Raw genomic sequence first — 25,030 nt, 5'->3', positions numbered from 1 at the left:
GTGTATCACTTCAGCTGGACGAGATGTGCTTACATATGAGATTTACTCAATATGCCCTGTGTCTTCTTTGCTTCACAATATCTGTTTGGTCCGAAATTAACATCATGTCCACTAAAGGCCGAACCCAAAGCTAGCTTAAGCTGTAGTTTTTGGTGATTAAAATGATCACCCTAATGAAAAATATATATTTTAATATATTGGCTTCGAATCAAAACTGTCTCCGACTCTTTTAGAAAAAGACAAGTGTAAACAAACAAACAAAAATAAAGTAAAAATTCAAATGGAGCCATGGCTAATAAAACCTTGTTTTTGTTCTGTTTTCTTCAAGATTCTACATTAAATCATCATCATGCTATGTCGACCACAGGAGATGCAAAAGTATGATGCAGTCTGCAGTTTTTCGCTTATGCAGAAGACACATCAGATAAGAAAACACACTCAGCACGAAGAAGGGCACACATAAGAAGATATGAAAGAGTAAGTCGCCGTTCATATCGTTACGTATTATTGGACACTCTGGCACTGCACAAGCAGAATCCCTGATTTGAACATGCCCAGTATTTTCTGTTTCAGAGCAAAGGGAAGTTTTTATTGTGCAGTCTTTAAAACTTCTGCCAGACTTGCTTCATCACCAAATAAATCCATCAGGCATCTTTACATGTGAACGCGTTTCACTAATGCTACTTTTTCACCTTGGTGTGTTGAGAAGCGTGGCTTTTGCAGCTAACCAGATCATAAGTATTTAGGCAGCATTAATAAAGGAGGTAATATTTCTCTAAAGCCATCCTTTGGATCATAACCCAGTTCCTGGACCTTGGGTTCATGTTTATTTGATTCAAAAAGGGAAAATCCACATTAATACACATGAGAACAAAGTTCCATTATATAAATATGCCCAATTTAGCCATATGGGCCAAATTCCTGCAGTCCCTGAGAGGCTAATGGCATTTACAGATAGTAAAGCAAAGCAATGTAAAAAAACGTCCATTTACAGATAAGAGCCAGAAGCATTTGACTGATGAAACAAACACAAACCAGATAAAATATTAATCCAAGCCACACCCAAGCACATGAACACAAATAGAAACACTTTACGGTAATAAATCAATGACTTATAGTTGTTGATGATTGGCTCATGAACAAAAAAAGAACATTACTACTTCCATTTCTCTTATTACTTGACTGAGCCTTTAAAGCAGATCGTGCTTTAATCTGGCATTCATTAATAGCCATTAATGCAGGTGTAACGTGTTTAATGTTCGAAAGCCACACAAAAAATAATAATAAAAAAAAAACTTGAGAAACAATCCACTAACTTGCTCTTTGCTGCAGTGAAAAAGCATTAAAACTGCAGTGTATAAAACTGACCTGTAAATTTTCTGTACTATCGGTTTGCTCCAGTTTTATTAAGGCCAACCTCATTTCTCAGATTCCAGCAATGCTAAGCATTCACTACGACACCAGTGATAACATCAAACACGCTTGCCAAAAAAAAAAAAGTAGTGTAACAGGCTGAACAGTCAGTCAAGCAGTTCCTGCAACATGATAAAATCTGCACCCACAGTGCAGCTGCGGCGTGGCGTTCCTGTGTTGGCGGGTTAACCCGGGACCTGGAAGGCGTGGAATGCCCCAGTGGCCCTTTGTCTTTTCTTTCTGCTGACACTGTGACAGCAGCTGTGCTGGGGCGTTCCTGTGAGCCAATTAGCAAAGTGAGCATTCCATTCACAGTTTAACATCTCTTCGGATCCATGTGGTTCAATCAGAGGCTCATGTCATGGAGTTGGTCCTTTGCAAAAATACTGTCTTAATGTTAGATCTGTCAGAAAAGCACCTGCTGTTTGACAGAGCTCTCCAAGAAGCCAAGTAGAAAAGCCATCTCTGCTGGGAGGCCTCAGCCTCATTTATTAAACCTAAATGAACATTCAAGATAAATGAGTATCTGAAATATAGCACATTAGGGTAGGAAGGTGAATGAGTCTATCAGTGTCAGAGGGGTCAGGTTGTAGAGACCATGCTGTATGTCTTCATGAATATGATTGCACTGGATGAGTCAGCTGATGAATGAGCTGGTAAGCGCCAAGTAAAATTAGCAACTAATGCCACTAATGGTAGGATATTTATATTCTAGCAATATTACATTCATATCATGTTTTTTTTTTATATTTTAACCAGTTGCAATGGCTAACATGGGTCACGCTAACTCATAGAGATGAGATCCAAATTTTTAAAAATGCCACATTTTTCAACTACAGCTCTATAGCAGAAGATTAATCCGTGAGATTAACACTAGCTGTATAAACTCAGTAATTTCTGAAGGCAGGCTTTCTAAATTAAGCTGGAAAAAAGAGATAAAAGAAAAGATAGACCACCTCCTCAATAGACTCAATAGGGTGAATGCAGCATGTCGTGTAGAACAGCTTTGAGTGTTCAGTAAGAGTAGCAAATGGATTTATGAATACCAGTCGATTTACAACATTTAAGATGGATGAAGCTACCATTATGTTGCCCATCATGTCTCTTGTTGCCATGCTCCACCATATCTCCTGGAGATGAGCTTTTAGATTCAGCTAAGAATCTAAAAAAAAAAACTACTAGACTTTCAGTCAACAACACTCGAGCGCATGTCTGCTCCAGCCAGATCATTTTTGTGTTTACTTTCAGACTTTAGGTAATTAAAATGATTAATATAAAGCTACACAGTTTCAAGCAACTCATTGTTTCCCAAAACAGTTTCGCTATCAAATCCAAAGACCCACAGCAGCTAAACTAAAGGTTGCAACAGACCAAAATTATCCTTACTTCAGTGTTGCACTCTTCCTGGTTGTACTTGTAATGGCAAGGAATAGACCAATCTTTGTGAAAGTTCAACTGAAACAGTGAACATACCAAAGCTCTGCTAATAACTTTCCTGCATTTCCTAGATAGGACTTTATCACAGCTGCGATCGGAACCCTTTCTATACTTTTCCCCAAATTATAGTCAGCCCTGAGCTCACATTCCTTATCAGTCTAGCAAAAAAAGACCTGAAAGCCTCTGCATACCCTTCACTTAAAAGTATAAACCATGTGTTTGTCCCGCCAGCTGGCTGTGTTTGCCATGCATCAAGAACTTAAGGCCACAGACATCTGTTTGCACAATTTACAAGAAACTGCAGCTGGCATGTGTACTGATTCTTCAATGCTGTTTTAACAGAAAGAAAATTTAAGTAGCTGTAAATAAAATAACTGAATCTGATATTAAATACAATTTTGAAATGATACTGGCACATATGGAAAAATCAATCAAAGCACAATTTTTCCGCACATCAAAACGGAATGAATTCAACGATAGGTCTCCGTTTAATGATAGTGGGCATCTTTTGTTGTTTTATTTTGCCACTTCAGTGGACTCAGAGATTCCAGTACAATAAATTATTTATATCTAAAGCACCACTGGCGGCAGTGCCTCCTTTTCTTTTTGTTGTGTTACACAGAAGCCCTGGTTGTAGATGTCGTCTTGCTCTTGTTCTCAAAACAAAGGTGGTGCTAAATTGTGGTCTGTAACATGCACTAAGGCATAAGACTTTCATGCAGTTTTTTAAAACACAGTAAGCAATTTTTATCAGTATTGTTGCAACATGAAGTCAGATTGTGCTTAGGCCTAAGTTCAGCTAGGACAATCTCATATGGAGAAGGTACTATTAGAAGAAAATCAAGGTCTCATTAAGAGGTATAAAAACTCTTTCTTGTTTGCCTAAATACAAACTAAAAGTTACTTTCTTTTTCGATGTCAAGCAGCCACCATGTTATTACTGATCTCTAGTTTTTGTTAGAGCATGCAGTACATTCCAAACTAACAAAACATAAAATTATAAAATCCCAATCTTTCGTCATAAACAGCACAGTGGAATAGTTCATTACTAACAGGGTATTATTAGTCATATCATACTCTACTGGAATATATCACAAGATCCAGCAGTCCTACTCATGAGGTAAATGAAATTGTGGATTGGGACTTTCCCCAGAGTTTGGACGGAAGCTGCAGGCCATACATAATCACCCTGGGTCACTGCAGCAGAGGGGAAAGGGAGCTGCAGGCCTGTAAACTTCAAAGCCTTTTGAGTAAAGAGGGGGAGGGGCCGCTGAGCACCAAGCATTCTTCACAATGTTGAACTTGACCCCTGAGGTTGCCACACACACCATGTGACTGCTGTCAACTGTGTGTGTGTGTGTGTGTGTGTGTGTGTGTGTGTGTGTGTGTGTGTGTGTGTGTGTGTGTGTGGGGGGTGCAGATCTGCGTGGATGCGCATGTAGCATGACTGTGTGTGTGAGAGAGAGAGAGCGTTTTGAATACAGTTCTCAAAGATAATAAGCACACCTAACTCCTGGACCTTCAAACTTACAATTTAAACCAATTAAATAACAGGTTTGAACTATTTGGTAAATATAGCTAACCACTGTATTGGAGGATAATTTCTGTGATCAGATCAAATACCATACAAAACACAAGCCTGCCAAAGGAGAAAAACTCCACTTAGAATCAAATTACATTACACAAAGGCCCATTTCCTTTGTTACCCTGTCAGCTCTAACAAGCAGGAAGTTTTGTGTTATTCATTTGTTTTTTGTGCCACAAGCACAAAGGTACTAAATTACCTCAAGTATGTAAATAGCACAGTGTTACTGTAAATCTTTATTTCCACATCCACAACAACGTTTTTAAGTGTTAATAGAACAAAAGAACAATGTTACGACTTTACACAATTGTGACAAATATCTGAGCAACATGTTCAGCTGCCTCTCCAGAGAGTCTCTCATCCAGGTTTGCCATCTTGGACTGTAGCCATGGTGATACTCCTCGTTTCCCTCTACAGTGAGCTGTCTATACGAGCACGTGAACTGGAAATGGGGGAAAATCTGACATATGTTGACCCTAAAGCCAGAGGTTTTAATGCCACAAAGATCGCTATCATTTTAACCCGCTATTATCACCATGGTAACTTTCACTGAATCTTCTTTTTTCTGACGCCATTCAAGAATGACAAACATATATGACCGGCAATGCCACAGGATGTTGCTGACAGCAGCACTCAGTGGATGACTGAGCTGAGGTTAATGTCACACCATTAACAGCTCAAGTCCTTTTGAACCCAACAGTCAAAGAAGTAAATAATGAACTTTTATGGCCGTGATGCATCATGTTAAAAGCATAAACTAATTGTTACTGTCCAACATTATTTATAGACCACCCAAATCTTGTATTTATCTGTGTTTAACTCACAGTTTTAGTGACGTACTGATCTAATTTACGTAAAGCCCCTTATGTTATACAACAACTATCTGTGGTAAATTTCCAGGTCAATTCAATCAAGTCAATTAAAATTACGTTTCCGACATCCCAGAAATTATACACACAAACCCTGTACTCATTGAGGAAATAAGACCTACTTATTGTTTAGTTATGGCAGGTATGTACACGATCCAGGGTAGTTCCATATTTGTGCGTCTCTCCATCTCGTGTCAGGCCATTATCTAACCAAGGAAGACATTTTCACTCACTGCACTTTAGTCCATTTTGTCTTTCCCTTTTCAATTCACAACACTGATGACGGGCACTGGTTACATAACTGTACTACTCCACCACCACGCTTCCTCTGTGATTTATTAAGGCCAAGCAATAAATGTGTCCTGCGTAGATAACATGACTCAGCTGCCTGCTCTGTAGCAAAACCTCATTCTTCTGTCCTATGCTCAGCATGTGCTCTACTATATCAATGACAAACAGGCAAATTCAGTCCATATTAAAAACATCCACACAATATTTCAAAGATCACGACTTGAACTTGAAGCTTTCCTTTGTTGTCCTATTTTATACTCTGGTGTTAGACACAATAGGGTCAGTCATAAACGTCGTGCTCACAAGACAATCAGAGAAATGAACCAGTATGTGAATGTTCAACAACCTTGGCAGCTTAGAAACAGTTACCAAGGCAATTAGCTGTCACAGTCCAACGGGATTTCGACACATCTCTGCCTGTTTACTGAAATGTTGTGCTTCAGCTCAGGAAATTGTAAAATTTACAGGAAGTTGATTACAGCCACTCAAACAATAATAATAATAATAATGTATACTTATTTGATCCCCGTGGCAAAATTACTTGTTTTTCTCTGCATTTGACCCATTCAAATGCAGTGAAGCAGTGGGCAGCCACTAAGCAGGCGCCCAGGGAGCAGTGTGTAGGGACGGTACCTTGCACAGGGGTACCTCAGGGTAGCTGTTCAGTGGATTCGAACCCCCAACCTTCCGATCATGGGGCGACCACTCTACCTACTGAGCTATCCCTGCCCCCAAAGCTTTCTATCATGCCATAGCTAATCTATCAAAAAACTCAAGTACTGATGAATCCAAAGTTAAGCATGTTATCAGTTAAGATAATGTTTTAAAGATCATTCTAGCTTCTTCTAGTGCGTGTTTTAGAAGCTATATTACCTCATCGATAAATAGTGGTAGCGTGAAAGGAAATGTGAAAGTAGAAAAACACGACACAACCTCCATCATGTTGCCGTTTCAAGTTTCACAGTTACCAACAGGCAATGTTTTTCCTGGTTTAAACACTCCTTGGTCCACATATAGTTAAGACAAAGAGTCTTTGTTACTGTAGCTGACACACATTTAGGCATTTTCCTGTTATTCTATGACCATTTCACAAAAATGTAATTTAAACCCCACAATAAATTATACACTGCTTAAAGGTATTTTATAAATGACAGTTCTGGTGGTTTTCCTGTAGTTAAATGCCAAAACCTCCCTGATGGTTTGACATTTTTGTAGGGAAAAAGCCAATAGTGTTGAGCTGCTGGATAATACCAAGCAAGCCAATTGTAGCTCATTCCCCCCTTTAATGCAGTACATTAATATTATCATTAAAATATTAAACCTAATCTTCCAATGTAAAGCTTCATGTTGATGTGAATGTCACCCACCTCTTACATCACGGGCATATGTGGGCGCATCCACACCATGGACATAAAAGATGCTGAACTGCTTTAAACTTACATTCTACTGATTAACTGCAATCCTTCTAGCGACCCTTGTGGTTGCAAAAAGACTAAGTTATACAGAAGTTCGATCCCTCAAATCCCTCAGCTCAGTAAACACTATCCTGATGACTTTATGGCCTCAAGCGCTACGTCTGAGTCCTACTGAATAAAACATTAAGTTCATTGTGTAAATTACAGTTACTCAGAAATGAAGATTATCCTGGACATACTCATTATCTAACAACTTCTCAACTGCAAGTTGGTAGCCAAAGAGTGCAGTTTCACAGTCTGATCCGCCAGCCGCTCCTCACTTTTGGCTTCCACACACACAGCTCACCCTGAGGCTTCATAACGGGACTTCCACCTATTATACCATCCCTGTGTGTGAGAGAGCGCAGGCACACACACACACAAACAAGTTCATGCTCACAACTTTGTCCTCTGTGAAATTAATGTGAATATGTGGAGCTTCTACACCGATCCCTCATCATCCACTAATGGTCACACTTATGTTCACTAATTACAGCAGGGAACCTCTCCCGCTCCCTGATATAGACTATGTTCATTCTCTTCAAGCTAGAAGTGGCAAATAAACTCCCCACTCTTTCTCTTTCACTTGTTTTTGGGCAACCTACAGTTGGCTGGACACTGGCAACTTTACAGGGAGGCAAAAGGACAATCAGACTACAAAGAAGATTGCTTTAATTGCTTTACCACTGCAAAGTTGCCAATTTCAGGTTAAGTATTTATAGATGCGGATTTCTGCTGAAGACAATATGCGTCACGTTTGCATGAGGGTAAACAATGAGGGCAATGTTTCTGAAGACAATGTTTCTCACTGTCTTAGTTCGAGAGGATCATTGCAGCATTAAAAAAAGCATGTTTTATGTATACAGAGGAAAAAGTGCTTCTACATCTTTGGAGAGAGCAGACACGCACATGGTGAAACACAAAATAGACACAGTACAGAAACTAGCATCATTTCTGTTAAGCTCCAATTTACACTTGTGTGTTTGTATGCGTTCTAGACGTGAGACAGAACTATATTTTAAACATCTATAAATACAGTAAAAATAGGTGATTCAGACATTATGAGCCTTTCAAAGATCAGTTTCCTTCCCATTCCATCTCCTACCTACATGCAGGATTATTATTTTAATCTCTGTGGATGTCTGTTCAGAGTCTATTCAGGTGTGACTTACGATGCAAAACACTACAACGGGTGCAAAAAAGGAGCAGAGGGGAGGCCAGCACATGCTGTGTATGAGCTCTTCTTTCTTTTGTCTTTTTTTAACCAAAAAACCCACATAACATGTTCAGCGGTGATCCCAATTTTAACGATCAACACAAAGCTTTAGGTTTTGGTGGGTTTCTCTTGTTGTGTGGTTCAGTTCTTTAAAAACACAACTGAACTGATACAACCAGAGGAAAGAGGAGTAGCTCTGATCATAACAGCACATAAACCAAGATAAAAGCGCATATCTGAGATTGCTGTGAACTCAACAGTGACACTTCCACAGAGAGTAAAAGTCACACCAAGCTACTGTACAGGACAAAGTGATTTGTCTTTATACGCTGAGCTGAAAGAGACATACAGTAGCACAATTTTAGTATCTATATCTTCACGTTTATAGATTTGATAGTTATAGCTGTAAAAATAGCTGTCACTGTCTTGTCGGGTGACACACTGATTTTTCATTTATAGTACTATGTATGGTACGTCTCTGTAGGTAGATGGGCAGTATGTAGCTGCCACCTGACTGCGAACATGCTACCACTGCTAAACCATAATTTCCCCATTATAGTCATCTGTAGGGCTGCTCGATTATGGCAAAAATGATAATCACAATTATTTTCACTGAAATTGAGATCACGATTATTTGACGATATTTATTTAACCCTTTAAGACCTACTATAGAACCAAGTCCACCAGAGCTTATATTATTTTTTTTACATGCTGTAGTGCCATTTGTGGGAGCATTTCAAGTTGCTATACATCAATACAACTGTTATAGCCCATATTTTAATGATATGTATGCATTAAGTCCATAGTAATTACATAAATTGCAAAAAAGTGCAATAAACTACAAAAAAAATTGAAAATCGCTTTTGTTTTGTTTACATATATTTCTACTTGGAGAAATTTAAGAGGCTTATCCCTCAAAACTTTAAATACAATAAAGTTGCAAAAAATAGTTTACAACAACAGGAAATTTATTTTGAGTGTCTTCATAGTTTTATTTTGGAGATACAGCAATTTTTATATACTGCAGGAAAAACAAAAAACAATCCTATGATGCAGATTTGCAAAGAAAACAGCATGTGCATCATTTCACTGTGGGAAGTGTTACGAACAGCTGATAGGAACGGCAAAGCGTGTTTCTGGAATATTATGTTTTTGTTCCTGCAAGCGCTTTTTATGCAATTTTTGCAAAGCTATATGTGGAAGGAAACCGTGACCGAGGACAAGCTGATGGCATCAGATGTAAGTACAACTCCTCCGGTTTCATATGCAAAACAAATTATTGCGCTAGCTTACACGGTTCAGGTTCTACAGGGATTTAAAAATAGTTACGCAAAACAGAGCGTGCTGCTCTGACCGGCTTTAAAGGGTTAACAATGACTTTAAAAAAATAATATAAAATAGTGTGCAACACCACTGAAGTTTGTTTTTTTTTAAACTCTCTTTTCAACCAACGGCAGTCACTCTCCAAATAACTTCTGCTTAGCTTTCCGAGCTTCCCTCGGGTCCTCTTAATCAGCGGTCTCCAACCTTTTTTGCGCCACGGGCCGGTTTATGCCCGACAATATTTTCACGGACCGGCCTTTAAGGTGTCGCGGATAAATTAGGGAGGGGCTAATAATCGGCTCAGTCATTTTTAATGATCGTTGAAAGCCCAGATCGTAATCGTGATTAAAATTCGATTAATTGAGCAGCCCTAGTCATCTGTGCACTAGGACAAACAAAGGATGTGTTGCTTAATAGCAGTCAAAAATTGCACTATGACACCATAAAAACTGACAGAGAGCTCACTGCTGACATATGCATATCCAGCCCAACAATGTGAGATTAGATAGCAGACTTTGTAGTCGTCAATGATTCCTGATTAAAGAAAAAAATACTGAATAACTGTGAGGTCACACAACTGGCTTTGTGTCATTGTCATTTCTGGGGATGAACCCATAACAACAGATATAACGAGAGTGAAAGTAAATAAAAAAGCCTTGTAAACGAGCCTTGAACTTGTAAACTAACTTGACCACAGTGTGAAATACCTCAGAACAGCTCACCCGTTGCTGTTAGCTTCATCTATGCCACGTTAGTTCTCCACTAGAACTGAACTGAAAAGAACAGATAAGCTAACAGATCGGCAGGTTGCTCCCGATATCCGATCCAGCACTTTCAGTTAGGATTATACTGACATCTAAAAATCAGCTCTCATGCATTCATAAATGGTGACCTCCTGGTCACAAAAACAGGAGACACATTAAATAGCTGACACATAGAGCAAACCTCAAGTTTATTCTTCTGGAGCACACTTACTGTATGGATAGCCCTAAGGGTGGTAAACGCTGTAGATGCACGTGAATAAGGACACAAGTATATGTTTCAGCTGATGCTAACAGCCCATATTAGCCTATCGGAATATATCTGTTTCTGCGTCACTTTATTTAACTCTCTGCATTGTCTGCAGCACATGTAGCAGAGTATGCCCTGTAGGCAATTTTAAACTCTTACGCACTGTGAATATGAAGCACAGACACCTTGCCTGACCTTAAAACCCACAAAGACAAAAAAAAGCAATGACCTGAGATGACATGTTTTATGGTGTGGTTGGTCCTTGGCTTCAAAGAGTTGATAATTATCAGCTATGAAACCCAATAAGAGCTGCCCTTAATAAAATGAGGGCTGCTTAAGCCCGAGTTTATGTGTGAATACTGGACTCAAGACTGTGTGTGTTACATAACATACTTTAAATATTCGTTACAATGTTTAAAGAACTAAAATCCCATGAAAGGACCAGGTCAATTAAAAAAATAATGACAAATGAATTTAAAAATATCGATATATATTAAAGCCTACAAATATCTTAACCCAGTTAGCCTGTGAAATGTAACTGAGGCTAAACAGTCTCTATTGCCAGCCTTTTCCTTGCTAGATAGTGAAGGCTTATCTGGGACTGGTACATTGTGTCATTGAGTTGAGCTTTGCAAGGTTGGCAAGTGGCCCTCCTGTGTGTGTGTGTGTGTGTGTGTGTGTGTGTGTGTGTGTGTGTGTGTCTGTCTGTCTGTCTGTCTGTGTGTATTCGACCCTCCCCCATATCGTCCATGGCTTTGGAACAACCAGCTCCACAGCTCTGTAATAAGCTTTCAATCAAAGTGGCACAAAGGTAACAAAGTAAATAACATGATGAAATACTATGACCTGAACTTTGTCACAATTATGAATCCAAGGTATGCTACAGACAAAAAAATAAACAAGAGCCTGTAAAGCACAACACAACAGACTGGCACAACTGCTAACTGGGCTCAAACAGTTTCAGTTTTGATTCATAACCCTTCATGGTTTTATAGACACACTGCGTTATTTAACAAGTACAAAGTGCGTTGAAACACACAAATTGTCCAAGTTAAGTAAGAGAAAACAGAATAAATTAAACCATAACTGGCGAAAATAGTTACTTCACAATAATAAAACTTAAGTGACAAAGTAAAAAGTTTGATGTCATATTCAATCTAATTTATTGTGGGTTGAATCCAATATAAATTATCTTAGAAATGTATATTCTAATGACTTGGGTTTAAATAATACAAAAAATATATTACACTGGTTTTAATTCAAAGCTAGTAGGAGTTGCAGGAAGGAAGGGCGCGCTCACAAACACAAACCACGCGCGAGAACTGCTTTCGAACACATGCACACGACACGCGCGCGCCTACTCACGCGCTGAGGCTGCCCATCCCCCACACTCGAGAAAAATTATAAAAATAAACGTCCGAAACAGCGCAATAACCCGGCGAAACCTCGCGTTCACAGCCACGCGTGATCGATCTACGCGAGGTTATCATTTATAACGGCAATAATCAAGCGGAAAGACGGTAAACACTCACCAAAAGCTCCAAATCACACAAGGGGGGTGCCTTCTCCTCTGTGCTCCTAATATGGAATCTCCTCCACCACCGTTGTTTTCTAGCTCTAATTACACCTCGAAAAAAGCGTTATAACTGCCTTCAGACCCGGCCAAGCGGGGCTAGGAATCCCCAATGACCGATGTGTTTTGGAAACACGGGCATATATAGTGATAAATCCCCTTAAAAATGAGCTGGATGTACAGTTGGGTCTAGATTGTAGGTTTGCTCGCTAGTAGAGAAAAGAGCCAAACGGTTCAGTAGCAGCCAACGGCTTCAGACTGAAACACAGAGCATCTGACCTGCCAGGCGAAAATGAGCTAGGCCTGAGCTCCTCTCTCTGCAGGAAGCACACTCCAGTCACATAAACATCAAAATGGGTGTCGCAGTATGGAGAAGGATGGTGTAGTTAGGCTGGGGGTAAGCGGTAACTCCTCAAAAACAACTCAGAAATATTAGGTTAAAATTAATTATCCGTTTATGTTGCTCAGTAGTAGACTGTTATTACTACGTAGCTATTTTTGGAGTGTAGCTGTAGGCATGCTGTTATGCACATGAAAAATATACTGTAGCTCACATTTTAGTTATTTATGGAACTATGCAAAAAAAACCGATGTCAAAAAAAAATACGATTCTTTTATGCGATAACAATTAAAATTTTCAGGCAACATTTTAGGAACAAAATGTACTTTTGTTGTTTGGAACTAAGCCTTCCAATGCTGGCTCGCACACCACATGCTAACTATCTTAATTATTAGTAAAAGCAGGGCTATTGGAGTCGGTTGATGATAGGCAACGTAAATATAACCAATATCACCAGCTCCACATGCACATATTTATAGCTCACAAGAACAGAACTAGAGTGTGCAGGAATGTCGCGCTGTGAATGAACAATCAACTCCCTGGTGCGTACCAAAATGTACACGTCCATGACCATGCGAAGGTTAGCTTAGATCTGAGTGATGTAAATTTTATGTAAATAAGCACAAGGCAACATTCAGTCTTCTGCGTGCTTGGAAATTTATTTGTTACGGTGTGAATAGATCTGGGCAGAACCACTACAAGAAAGTGCACCAAATACACATGTATCATTTGGAAAAAACAAAACTTTTAGCCCTAACACAATTTAAATAGATATTTTTGTTTTAATTGCACCACTGTAGATGTTTTACAGGAAGATCAAAACTTCTAGTCTCTACAGTTCTGGTCTCTAGTGGCCATTCCAGGAAGTGGAATTTTTGACACTTAAGCTCGGCCCACAGAGTTTAGCTAATATATCCTAGTGGCCAGTACTGGGATTGCACACAATATTAAAACCCTGCAGTTGAAAATAACTTCCCACATAAACCACAAAGTAAATTAATTTAACAGGTAATTTAAAAATGCTTGTTGTTTACTTCCTATATAATGATTTTGTGATGTAAGAAGAAAACTGAATAAATCACACAACAAGCAGCCCACATGATAACAAATACAGCTGGTAACATTTATTAATTTCACCCCATTATTTTTAACGCAACATCAAGTATTATTCAGGATAATACATAGACGTACTGAGGTGAACAGTGTTATGTGACCACATGTGTTCACAGTCGCATTCATGAGGTGACAGAGAAGTGTGTGGTGGTGGCTTTCTCATGTAAATTCATCCTATAAGGAGAGGCATGAGCAGACGCAAACTGATGTGTATTCTGCAGACATAAACTGTGAAAAACAGACAGCAACTCATGTATGTATTACCCCAAAGCATATGCTCATCAGCATGCACACACGCACACAGATAAGGCTCAGCTGAGACAAAGAGACACACAGACAGAAAGCCCTGGGGTGCTGTGTAGTGTGAGCTTTAGTGTGGCTATAACAAGAAGAGTGGGGGATGGGTAATGACCTTTATACAGGGTGAGGGGGAACGTCAGTGTTTTTTCTTCACCCTCCCTTTCACATGCCTGGAGAGTTTTGTAGTACAAGAGGGGCCCTGCAAGTCTGATGGTGCAATTATTTTCACACTGTTCTCCCTTGAAGACTTTGATGACTTTTCTTGTATTTGTTTTAGGAGGAAATGAAGCTATCCCACCAGTGGTACATCACGGCATCTCTGCCCCATAGCGGCTGAACAAATCAGGGGGGTACAATGATTTAGAAACAGCTCCACTGTGGCAAACTGTGAAGTGAGTACCACGGGGGCAAAGCAGACCACTATTAGGGTAATGGCTTTCTGGAAAACCACATCACATTATCTCTATGCAGTACTCTGCCTCAGTGTTTTCTTCTTCTCTGTGCCTTCTACAGTAAGCACCCAACCACCACCACTTCTAATGAGTGAGTTATGAAAGTATGGTATTCATGCTACAGGAATTCAGGGATTCTTCTAGAAAACCTTTCAACAACCTAAGACAGCTTATCATCATCATTCAGTTTTTAAACAAGCCTCAACATTGTCTAGACGTCTGGCAACGTCATCTTCAACATATTTTTTAGAGCTTATTTCCTTGTTCCCTTTTTACATAATCTGTTAAAACTTGTTTTCATGTGAATGTGAAGAAGCAGAAAACAAGCTTTTTTTTAAAGCCTACTGTAATTGAACTATCACAAAGAGGTTTTTGAGTATTTAGCCAGATGTTTATGCATGTCCGCGTGCAGAAATTCCACTACAAACATGGCAGGTACAGTCATAAAACTTTAGTTGGGATCAAAATGAAGATCAGATATGCTAAGACTGGGGTGGTCTAGCCTGTGACCAGTGAACAAATGGCAACAGAAGAGGTAAGCATGGCTTTGTCCTACTTTACACCCCTGTCATATAGCTTTGTGCATTTTCTGTTGTGTATAAGTATATTTTCCACAGTGGGTGTAGCCTGAGAATTCAATGGATCTTATTTGAAAATGATTAGGCTGTCAGAGCTCTTGCATTCATGGGCAGTTAAAAAAATTGTTCTATAAATATGCTCATATTTACCTTCTTGTCAAAATTTGAGGAAGCATGTAAGCACCACTTTAATACCTTTATGTTTTATGCGAAACAACAACAACAGTTGGGGTGACAGAAACACAACAAGTAGTGTAAATAGTGTAAACAACCAGCAGACATTTTGACATGTCACAGTACGAAAAGTAATCAAATTAAAGTGCTGAAATCTATTTAGTGGCTTCAGATAGAAAGAAAAGCATGTGTCAGCGCATATGGAAATGCGCACAAGAGGAATTGTGGTTGCAAGGTGATCAGATAAAATGATGCTTCGAGGCGGCCTGGCTCACATAGTGATGGGACCTCAGTGAGGTGTGAATGCAGTACATACAGCCTGACAGCATTCTTAAGAACATATTCCACGGAGTGAGTTGAAAAGCTACGAAACCTCCTCTCTTCATGCAAGCTTAAGCAGTCTTGACAAAAGCTGCATGTAGAGGAAGAAACTTTAGCAAACCTCCCTGTACAAAAAGGTGTTCAATAATGACTGTGTCCTTGAACTCCGAGGAGCGCAGAATGGAGCTGAAGTGAACGCTGGTGAAAATGAAAGCTTCCACCAAATTGATGCCAGTATTTAAAAAATAAAAATCCACGTGTTGATGTGTCTTCAAGTAGAGCAGCTCCACTGTTAGGTTATTAATAACTGTGTGATCTGTGCATGCATACTTCCGCCCTGATGTTTAGCATTGACAGAGTGTTGCATGTAGATTGAATTTATTGTGTTATGAACTGCAGCAATGAGTAGGAGAGGTATAGCAGATGTGAACAAAGCAATACCACCAATGTCCCATTTAATATTTGTCCCTACCAACATATAACATGGAATTTCTGTCATTCACTGTGTTCGATGGCAGCTCAGCTACAACAGCAAAAGGAATTACCTGGAGTGGAACAGTGTGAGTTACACCTAGTGACACTGGAATAATCCTTTGAAAAAAGATGCTTTAGAAAATCTCTGCTGTGGTATGAACTTTATTTTCAGTGCTCGTTAACCCAAAAAAAAAAAGGGAAGTAGCTTAACCTGCAAGAATGTCTTATATGTGTATATATAAAGCATCATTAGCTGTGCCAGGGAGGATTGAAAGCCTAGTTGCCATTGCAACTGTAAGTCTGAGAGAGTCTGAATGTGTAGTTCTTTTCATCCCAAATCCAGCTTCAAAAAGGTTTTTGATCAATTTCTTTTTCTTTTCTTTTTTTTTACTCCTGACATCACTCCAACTCTCAGCTGGAAAATGGTGAATTACACTCCACTCCTAATGCACTTTTTTAGTCATGTCTCCTTTAATGAAGTTAAATATCAAGACATCTCTTTCCTCCCAGTTTTTTGGGGCTTCTATCAGGTCTAATTGGACATACACCTCAAATAGACCTGCAGGTAAATGCTTCCCAGACTGGGAACAGGACACCTGACACTGATCATGTGTCTTTCCATTCTGTCTCTTTAATAGGTTTACCTCTGGCAACATAATAGTTGGTATGGATTTTATTGGCTTTTAGCTGCTACAGCAAATATTTGTTCTAAAACCAGCTATTATTATAAGCTCAAGCTTCCCTTGGCTTTATAATATGATTCAGGTCTTTGTTTAAATGATGAAAGCTTCACTTTACTCAACAGTGACCCTGTTTGCTAGAACTTGCCTGTATATACAACTAAAACATGTCAATAACATTTAGGTGCTACATAATCATTGGCCATAACATGTTAAGATATTGGTGTTGAGACAATACAAAGCCACACATTTATTCATGTTTCCTGACTTGTTAAAGGGAATCTTAATCTGCTTGTATTTACATTTCATTTTAAAATCTACTGGCGTTTTTGATGCATAGGAAGGCATCAAGGAGACAGGGCTGTAGCTAGTTAGTCAATAAACCTGTGCTTTTTTGTGAGCCTGTTAGAAGTTTTTAGACTTATTATGCTGAATTAAACCAGCTAAAAGAAACTAAAATACAAAAAATTAAAGAGGAGCTGCAGAGTCAGATGAGAACTCTGCAAATTCCTCACTCTGAGCAAAATGTAGCTGCTCATAATGTTACTAGAAGCCATTCCCTAGAACATATTACTCGTTTCCTTTCAAGTCTTTCCATACTCTCACACCTTCATATCTCTTTGATCTTCTGCACATTGCCACTCCTTTCCATACTCTGAGATCCTCCTCTTATCTTACTCTCATTATACTACCCGCTTGCCATCATAGGCTTTAGCACTTCCATCTGATTGGCCACTTGTCTTTGGATCTCTCCCCCGCATCACATTTACAATATTGATTTCTTCTCCGTCTTTAAAGTCAGTCTTAAAAGACATCTTTTTAAGCTTGCCTATTCTATTTGATGCTGTTTTTTTTTTAATTCTATACTTTATTGACTTATTTTATGCATACTGTGATTTTGGTATTCAATTGCTTGTAAGGTGTCCTTCAGTGCCCCGAAACGTAGTGAATGTGGGAGGAGCTACCAAAAGGATTTCAAGAATGATAAGCATATGGATCCCACAGATTCACAATTATTTTCTTCCCATAGAAATGACTTCAACTTCTGCTACTAAGTTCTAGACATCATTTTGGTTCTCAGACCAGTGAAAATGTGGACTGGTTCTTAAAAAGAACTGAGGCAGAACTGGCTTTACACCCGCACCATGCTGGTGGAAAAGAGGCAATAGGCTTATGTTCCATGTTTGTGTAACTGTAACCTTGTGTACAGATGTTTGCATTGGTTTCACGTTTGTGTTCTCACCTTCCATTGTCTCGTTTCTCCCCGCCCTCTCTCTGACTGGAGAACTCATACATACTGTATAACCTCAAAGCAAACATGCCCTTCCTTCTGCCACATTTTTCAGCCAGGCACATCCAACAACAACAGCATCGGCCTTTAAAAACCCATAGCAACGTTAGACTATATCCACTTCAAAGTAGTAGTAATACGTCATTCCACCTCTGGCATATTTAGTGCTTTGACAATGACAAGGTCTCAACAAAGTGTGGCTCTATAATATGTCTTCATAGACCATACAGTAATGGCTGTTCTCTACCTACTGGGCTATAATTTACCCTTCATGGTAGAGACTGGGACTGCATGGTTGGCTTTTGCTCTTAAGTGATTAAATTATTTAGCAGAGCAGAGATGGAGACAGAGAAAAACAGATACTGCATGACTATTTCTGGTGTGTGTGTGTGTGTGTGTGTGTGTGTGTGTGTGTGTGTGTGTGTGTGTGTGTGTGTGTGTGTGAGAGAGAGAGAGAGAAGAAACATTGGAAGACATGTCTTTCATGCATTTGCTTGTATGTGTGTTTATGTGTGCTAATGACACACAAAGTGTCCACACTGTGTGTTCTTCCTCATCAGGCTGATAAGACAAATGGAAGCCGGTCAGTCTAATATCCTCATCGATCTCAGCTCACCTCTTTACACATTAACATTTACAACTAGGAAATCCAGCTCAGACAGCTAAAGACTCTCCTGAGTGAAAGGAAGTTGAAAATGTAGGGAAGTTATCTGAGAAGCTGGAGGAGGAGAAGATATGAATAGGGTGTGCAAATAAACCTGACAAAATTTAAAAAAAAAATTTTTGTATATGCATTCTCATAAATTTATAATTAATTAATTAAAAACACATAAGAGCACACTGATTTGTGGAAGCTACCGTATTATCCCACCATACTGAATACAGATAAGGGCATTGCTGTTCCCACATGCGTAGTATCCTAAAGGTAAAGGAGGAGGGAACTCGTAGGGATTTCCTAATCATGGAGGCAAATTTTACTTCAGATTCAACTTGCAAAGGATCATACCTATGTTGCATCATCTGAGAAAGGGTTCCCTTCACCAAAGAAGGAAAAACACTAAGGAAAGAGAGCGTGTGACCGTCATGTGGATAAATGTCATCATCTTCATTGCCTCAAGCCTCATCTCCTGAACTGAAGGCAGTGCTCTAACGCAAGAAAATGTAAGTGTTTATTTATCTCTAATATTGTCACAATTACTTATTCAATTCACTTACTGTGAATAGATTAGACATACGACAAATCTCTGGACAGCTAACAATGGCCTGTTACAAGCTAACATTATGTTAGCTAATATTAGTGTCCTAAAAAGGAAACTTTCTCTCTGATGAACAGTCTGATTATTTTCGCACATCGTATGAGAGTCTGAGGCCAATAATATCAGATCCACTTTAAATAAAGTTTTACTAATGCTGGCTAACAGCAGCAAAAACAGCAGTGCTAACTGACAGAAAAGGTCAGGATATCCTCAGCAACTCACCACAGTATCACTGTCACTGCACGGAGGTCAGCTCGACTGACTCATCAACCCGTGTAGGACTACATTCACAAAGTTTTATAGCCTCCCTCGGAGTAACTAGACATGGAAACCCAGCAGATTGACAACTGAGGTAAACAACTGACAGCCTACACTTAGTACCACGAAATATTTAATTTACTCAAATCTGTTTTTTATTCATGATTTATAGCTAAGTGTTTATATTATTAAATTATGTTAAAATATTCTGTGTATAAAAGTGTTTTTATCAGTCAGTAGAAAAACTGTGGGCATTATGGGGAAACATAGAGATAACCTTTACAGTCTCAGTGTAATGTTTTTTATCTCTCTTGTTTGTTCTAGTTCTTATATTCAGGTTCGTTCGCTGGATTTTAATGCAATAACTACACAGTGTTGTTAGGCCTTTGTTTAGATTTTTTACTGTAAAGAAAGTGTATGGTCGCCCTTCTCTCACCCCCCAACCAGTAACTACAGATGGCTGACCCGCCCTGAGCCTGGTTCTGCCTGAGGTTTCTTCCTGTTCAAAAGGCAGGGCTTCCTTCCCACTGTCACCAAGAGCTTGCTTATGGGGGTTGTCTGAATGTTGAGGTTTTCTCTCTATTATTATAGTGCTTTACCTTACAATAAGTAAGGTAAAACAACTGTTGTGACTGGGCACTATATAAATGAAATTTAATTAAATTTAATTAACCATAGGAATTTTAGACCAATCCAAGCTGTAATACTGTACCAGTCACCTGACAGCTTCTGGGAAAGAAATGTGGGATTTTATGACTGGGTTCGACTTCCAGAAGCAAGGGGGAAAAAATAGCCCTGCCCACTTCACGATTGTACAAAATGACCATTAAATCTGGCCTCTGTTCTCCAATATGAATTATTTTAACAATTACATTCCCAATTAATCAGCCACTGCTTCACAGAGCCCAAGGTGACACATTCAGAAAAATTGTTTTGGCTGACCGGTGGAACATAAAAATAATAATGGTAACTGTATTATAATAGAAAATAAGGTGAACAGGGATTATACATTAAATCTGTGGCTCCGGGGCCTTGAAATGGTGTGATAATCTTGAGCGCCTGCTGCAGGCTCCAACTCAGTCATGGCATATGACAGATTATGATTGACTTCCATAAATAGGGCTTCTCTGCGGGGAGCGCTTTGAAAAAAATGGAGAGAGATGATGTGTGACGGCTCATATCACATACTGTATCACTTACTGTATCTGCTGAGAGGTGTGTAGGAGCCTACTCGCAAATGCATTCATCAAAGTCCACAACACAGAGTTAATATCACACCGGGTAAAGCATGGTTTGGCTGTGTGTTAGTTTATTTTTAAGCCCCTGTAGCCTCGGAGTAAAATATATTTTGTATAAATGACTCCAGTAGTAATATGACACAACCATGACACAACCATGAAATAGTATTGGAACACTTGTCTGAATCCATCTTAAAGGTACCCTGTGGAGTTTTCTTGTATTCAAGGAAATATTTTTGCAGTCATTGCTGTTCACAAAAAAGTCCATGCAGCCCCTGATTAGCTTAGAATAAGCAGAGAAACAGGCAATGGCGTGTCCAGCGGGGTGGCCTGGGGGGGCACAGGCCACCCCCCAAACCAGACTGGCCACCCCAGGTGCCACCCCAAAGGCAAAACAATAAAATTCAATCAAATATCAAATGTCCGATTATGTTTTCACGGTGACGCTCAGATATCCGAGTGTAAGTGAATGCAGCATCGCTTCTGCGCTATGCGCATCACGTTAGCAAAGGTAGGAGAGCCAAGCGCGAAAGACGGCACTGCAGGAAACAATTTTTCGGTGAAAGAAAATGAGGACAGAATAAATGTCCCGGTAAGTAATATTAAGTTTGTTGAGTTTAGTAAACTTCGGTGAAATTAGAATACCAAGGAAAAAATAACACTTAAAGAATTATTGCAGCCGTGGAATATTTCAGACAGTATGCTACTGAGGGCAGCTAACATAAGAGTTATGAGTTATAAGATATAATCTAAGTCGTAACATTGCTGTATGGAGCTGCAAATTTGGTTGCAGGTTAACATAGCTGGACTGGCCATCGGGCTTATTTGACTTATTTTTTATTTTTTTTGTAACGGCATGAACAATGAGAGGTGGTGGATTGGCCAGATGCAGGTCGATGTGTAGAAATAACTCAGTTGTTTGGTGGTGGCTATGATGGGGCTTCCACAGAGGCCAGCAGGTGGATGAGGGAAGGGGAGGCAGGAGGAGAGCCCCGAAGCAGCCGCCAGTCCGAGTGTCAGGTGAACTGAACTTCAGGTAAGAAGTTATGACCTGCAGTCTATCTGGGTCAGATATGAACCAAGTTTAGGTGGAGTTTATTTTCATGTTGCTGACTTTTTACTGTCAGTTGCAATAACTCATACTGCGTTCTAGCCAGCTTGACGGAGTTTTTATACAGCTGGGTGGTGCTATGATGTTACTGATAGTGAACTTTATTTTATTCATAAGGTTAGTAGAGTTGCCAACGGCTCCTTAAAAAAATGGAATGGTCCCTCATTCAGAGAAAATATTACACGTTTCGTATTGAGCTGAGAAGAGACGCAGTTTGTCCCGAACTTTAGCTAGAATGGAAAAAAGACACAAAGCTGGAGTTATTCTGTCGTTACGCTGCACAGCTGCCTCTTCTTTCATTCTCCCCCCTCCCTCTCCTGTTGCTACTTCAATCATGAAACTGATCAATGATCAGCTGATCGGCTTTTCTCTCTTGTTTGTTTATCGCCCACTTTGCGCCAGAAAGAGGAAACCAGCAGATATTGCGCTAAACAACAGCAGCACGTTTAAGCTTGATCGGCTGTTGTTAGAATTTATTTAATATTAATTTCTAGTATCAGCTGATGTTTGCTGGAGCCACAGCTGTAAAGCTGCTGGTCATGATGTCGGTTTGGATATGTGGTGAGAGGGAAACATGAAGATGAAACCAGGAGATGTCCTTACTGAATCATCAGAGCTGTGATGGAGAAACAGGTTTACCTTTTAGGTGACATGAATGAGTTGAAGTTATCAACTGTTTCTGAGAGACAAATAACACCAGGATCCTTTTTTATGTAGCTGACAGCTGGTAACTGTGCAGGGGCGGGTCTAGGAAAGTTTTGCCAGGGGGCCAGGTAGGGCATTAACAGGGAAAGGTGGGCACAAAGAAATACTTTTCTTTCTTATTCTCATTTAAAATACCTAGTTTTTATTAAATAATTATCTAAATCTTACAACCAAAGTTTTTATCTGACGTAAAATGTATAGAAATCATACATATACCAACAAGACTGTACATCACTGTCACAACAGGGTTTGTTTTCAGTCAAAGGCTTTATGGCTTTACTACCTGGTGGGTCGGTCTGTAGTAAAAATGCCCAATTTTTTTGTCCCAGTCCAGCCCTGCAGGTTATACTGGCAGTGTCACCATGCCAGCTGACTGTATTTTATCATCAGCCAGTGTTGTTCTTTATCAATATTACCAAAGTTTACCATAAGGCAGCATAGAAAGTATTTACTTGCTTTCAGGTTTTATTCAAATGTTAGTCTTTTCATTTGTTTCCCCACTTTTTTCCTGTTTCAAAATCAAACACCAGTTTGTGAGAAGATTATCTTCTTTTTTTAACAGGCAGATAAAGTTTTGCATTGGCATTGGCTAATTTGTCAATTGTTTGTTACAAATGTTCATATTTTAATATTCAAAAATGTTTTTGCCCAAAACATATGTGCACTATATGTCAGTAAAAATACTATGCAAATATTGATGTCCTTGATTGCTGAGTAAACACTGACAAAACACTGATTGTATCTCTTGTACTTTATCAACGCAGTATCTAAAAACTTTGCACCGTAGTGGTTAAAATCTCATTCTAATAAGAGTTAAAAGTGCATTTGGTTATTAGGTTTATAGGATTATTGAATTATGGTTAAGGGTTGGTAGAATTTTTTTTTTAAACATTATCTGCCAATTAAATCTGCCACCCTTCTCCAAATCTGTGCCCCTACCTGGCCCCCCCAACAAAAATTTTCTAGACACGCCACTGGAAACAGGGTGCCTAGCAGTTTGTAACAGGCTCTAACCCATTAATAATGGAGCTGTAGATGTGCTAATACATTGATTGCGTGATCAACTCGGCTAATCAACTGCTGTCTATATAGAACACAGTCACATTTCAGCTATAATAGTGTTGCTTACCATTTTAAAAGAGAATTGCTTAGTAAAAACATGGCAAATGTTACCACTTAAAAACCCATAAAAGACCAAGTTTTAACCCACAACTTGAACCATATGATAGATTTTCATTCTCAGGAGACAGTACTCCATGTTTCATGACCAAGTGGCACTTTAATATGAACAGGCTCTAACTGCAGACATCCCTATGCATGAATACCCACAGCAGCATGTTCAAGATGATATTAGATTTTTAATCATTAATAGAACATATTAAGACATCATGTCACCATGTCTTACCATCACTTCCTGTCATGGTATTTTCTTCTTAACCACAGGCTGTACTGACTGATCAGAGGAATGAACCTCATGCTCATTCTCTCTCGGGTTCTCAGACACCAAGAACAATGTTTCTTACAGAAAATATAGCAAGAAAATATAAAGCTAGAAATGTCATCTTCACCTGCCAGTTCATTTGTCCATCATAAAAGCGTATTTAGATGCTTATTTAAAAAATGCAGCCCTCGCTACAGTTTGTTGGGTATTTAAAATTCAGTTATTATGGTTCACGAAAAAAAAATATAGACCAAAAACACTTTATTTCTAAAATGTGAAATGAACTTAAAAGCAGTCTCTTTCTTTTCAAGATAATTTTAAACATTTGTGCCTCCTATATGCCTACATGTTTTGAAGAAATTTTCAAAGTTCAGAGCAGTGTAAGTTTAACAGAAAAGTGCCAGGAGAGGATTTAAATGTGTTGAGTTTAACAGCCAGTGCATCAAGTGTTTATGTGGAAACAAGACCTCGATCACTGAGCTGTAAAATTGTATTGTTGCTCTATCAATCTCACGTCAACATCCCCCATGTTGCTGTTGCTGCGTTTCAGAAATTTAGAATAATCTTTTACATTGAGGATATGCTTGTCATATCAGTCTGTGGGAATAATGTATAAATGTCAGACAGCAATGCATGAATTTGGTTGTGTATTGATACACTGACAACTCAGATGTACATCAAGTAAAACTGAGTTACTTTGTGGTGTTAAACCTGGTTTATATTTGTTTGCTGGTGTCTTTAAGGGGTTTTCATCGTCACTGAAAACTTGCTGATCTTCTGGAGCCAATAATAAAAAAGACTTCAACATGAATCAGATCACAGATTGTTGGCACTATGATCAGAAAACAGCAGAATTCTAACAACTGCACCTACAACTACGGCCTATTCTGGTTAAATGTGGCATAATCTTCACTCTAATCAGCACACTGTCTATGCAATGCACCTCATGACCTTTCACGGTTGTTGCCATCTCCATGTCCTCCTCTGAGAAGGTGTTTGTCAGTCTGAGGCCATGTCCACACTAATACGTTTTTGTTTGCAAACGCATCTTTTTCTCTCCATTTTGGCCTTCCATCCACACTGAGACGACGTTTGAAACAATCGAAAATGTTATGTTCCTGTATTG

General features: G+C 39.2%; 1 protein-coding gene across 2 annotated transcripts in view; it reads right to left on the bottom strand.

Moving 5' to 3' along the window:
• The window catches only part of tbl1xr1a (TBL1X/Y related 1a), a 48,291-nt gene extending 35,703 nt beyond the window's left edge, over nt 1-12,588 (bottom strand). The window contains exon 1 of one of the 2 annotated variants that reach the window (XM_086283705.1): nt 12,132-12,588. The gene's annotated coding sequence lies outside the window, so the exon portion shown is untranslated. The remainder of the gene's footprint in view (nt 1-12,131) is intronic. The other variant, XM_086283704.1, reaches the window with a different exon arrangement.
• Nucleotides 12,589-25,030: the final 12,442 nt, after the last annotated feature.

The sequence above is a fragment of the Aulonocara sp. 'chitande type north' Nkhata Bay genome, linkage group LG23, assembly GCF_057382095.1.
Source record: "Aulonocara sp. 'chitande type north' Nkhata Bay isolate Kocher_YH1m ecotype deep benthic linkage group LG23, A_spYH_male_GT1.1, whole genome shotgun sequence".
In the NCBI taxonomy this organism is placed as follows: domain Eukaryota; kingdom Metazoa; phylum Chordata; class Actinopteri; order Cichliformes; family Cichlidae; genus Aulonocara; species Aulonocara sp. 'chitande type north' Nkhata Bay.
Note: the sequence above shows the minus strand (reverse complement) of the source record. Positions and strands in the feature narration are given on the sequence as shown.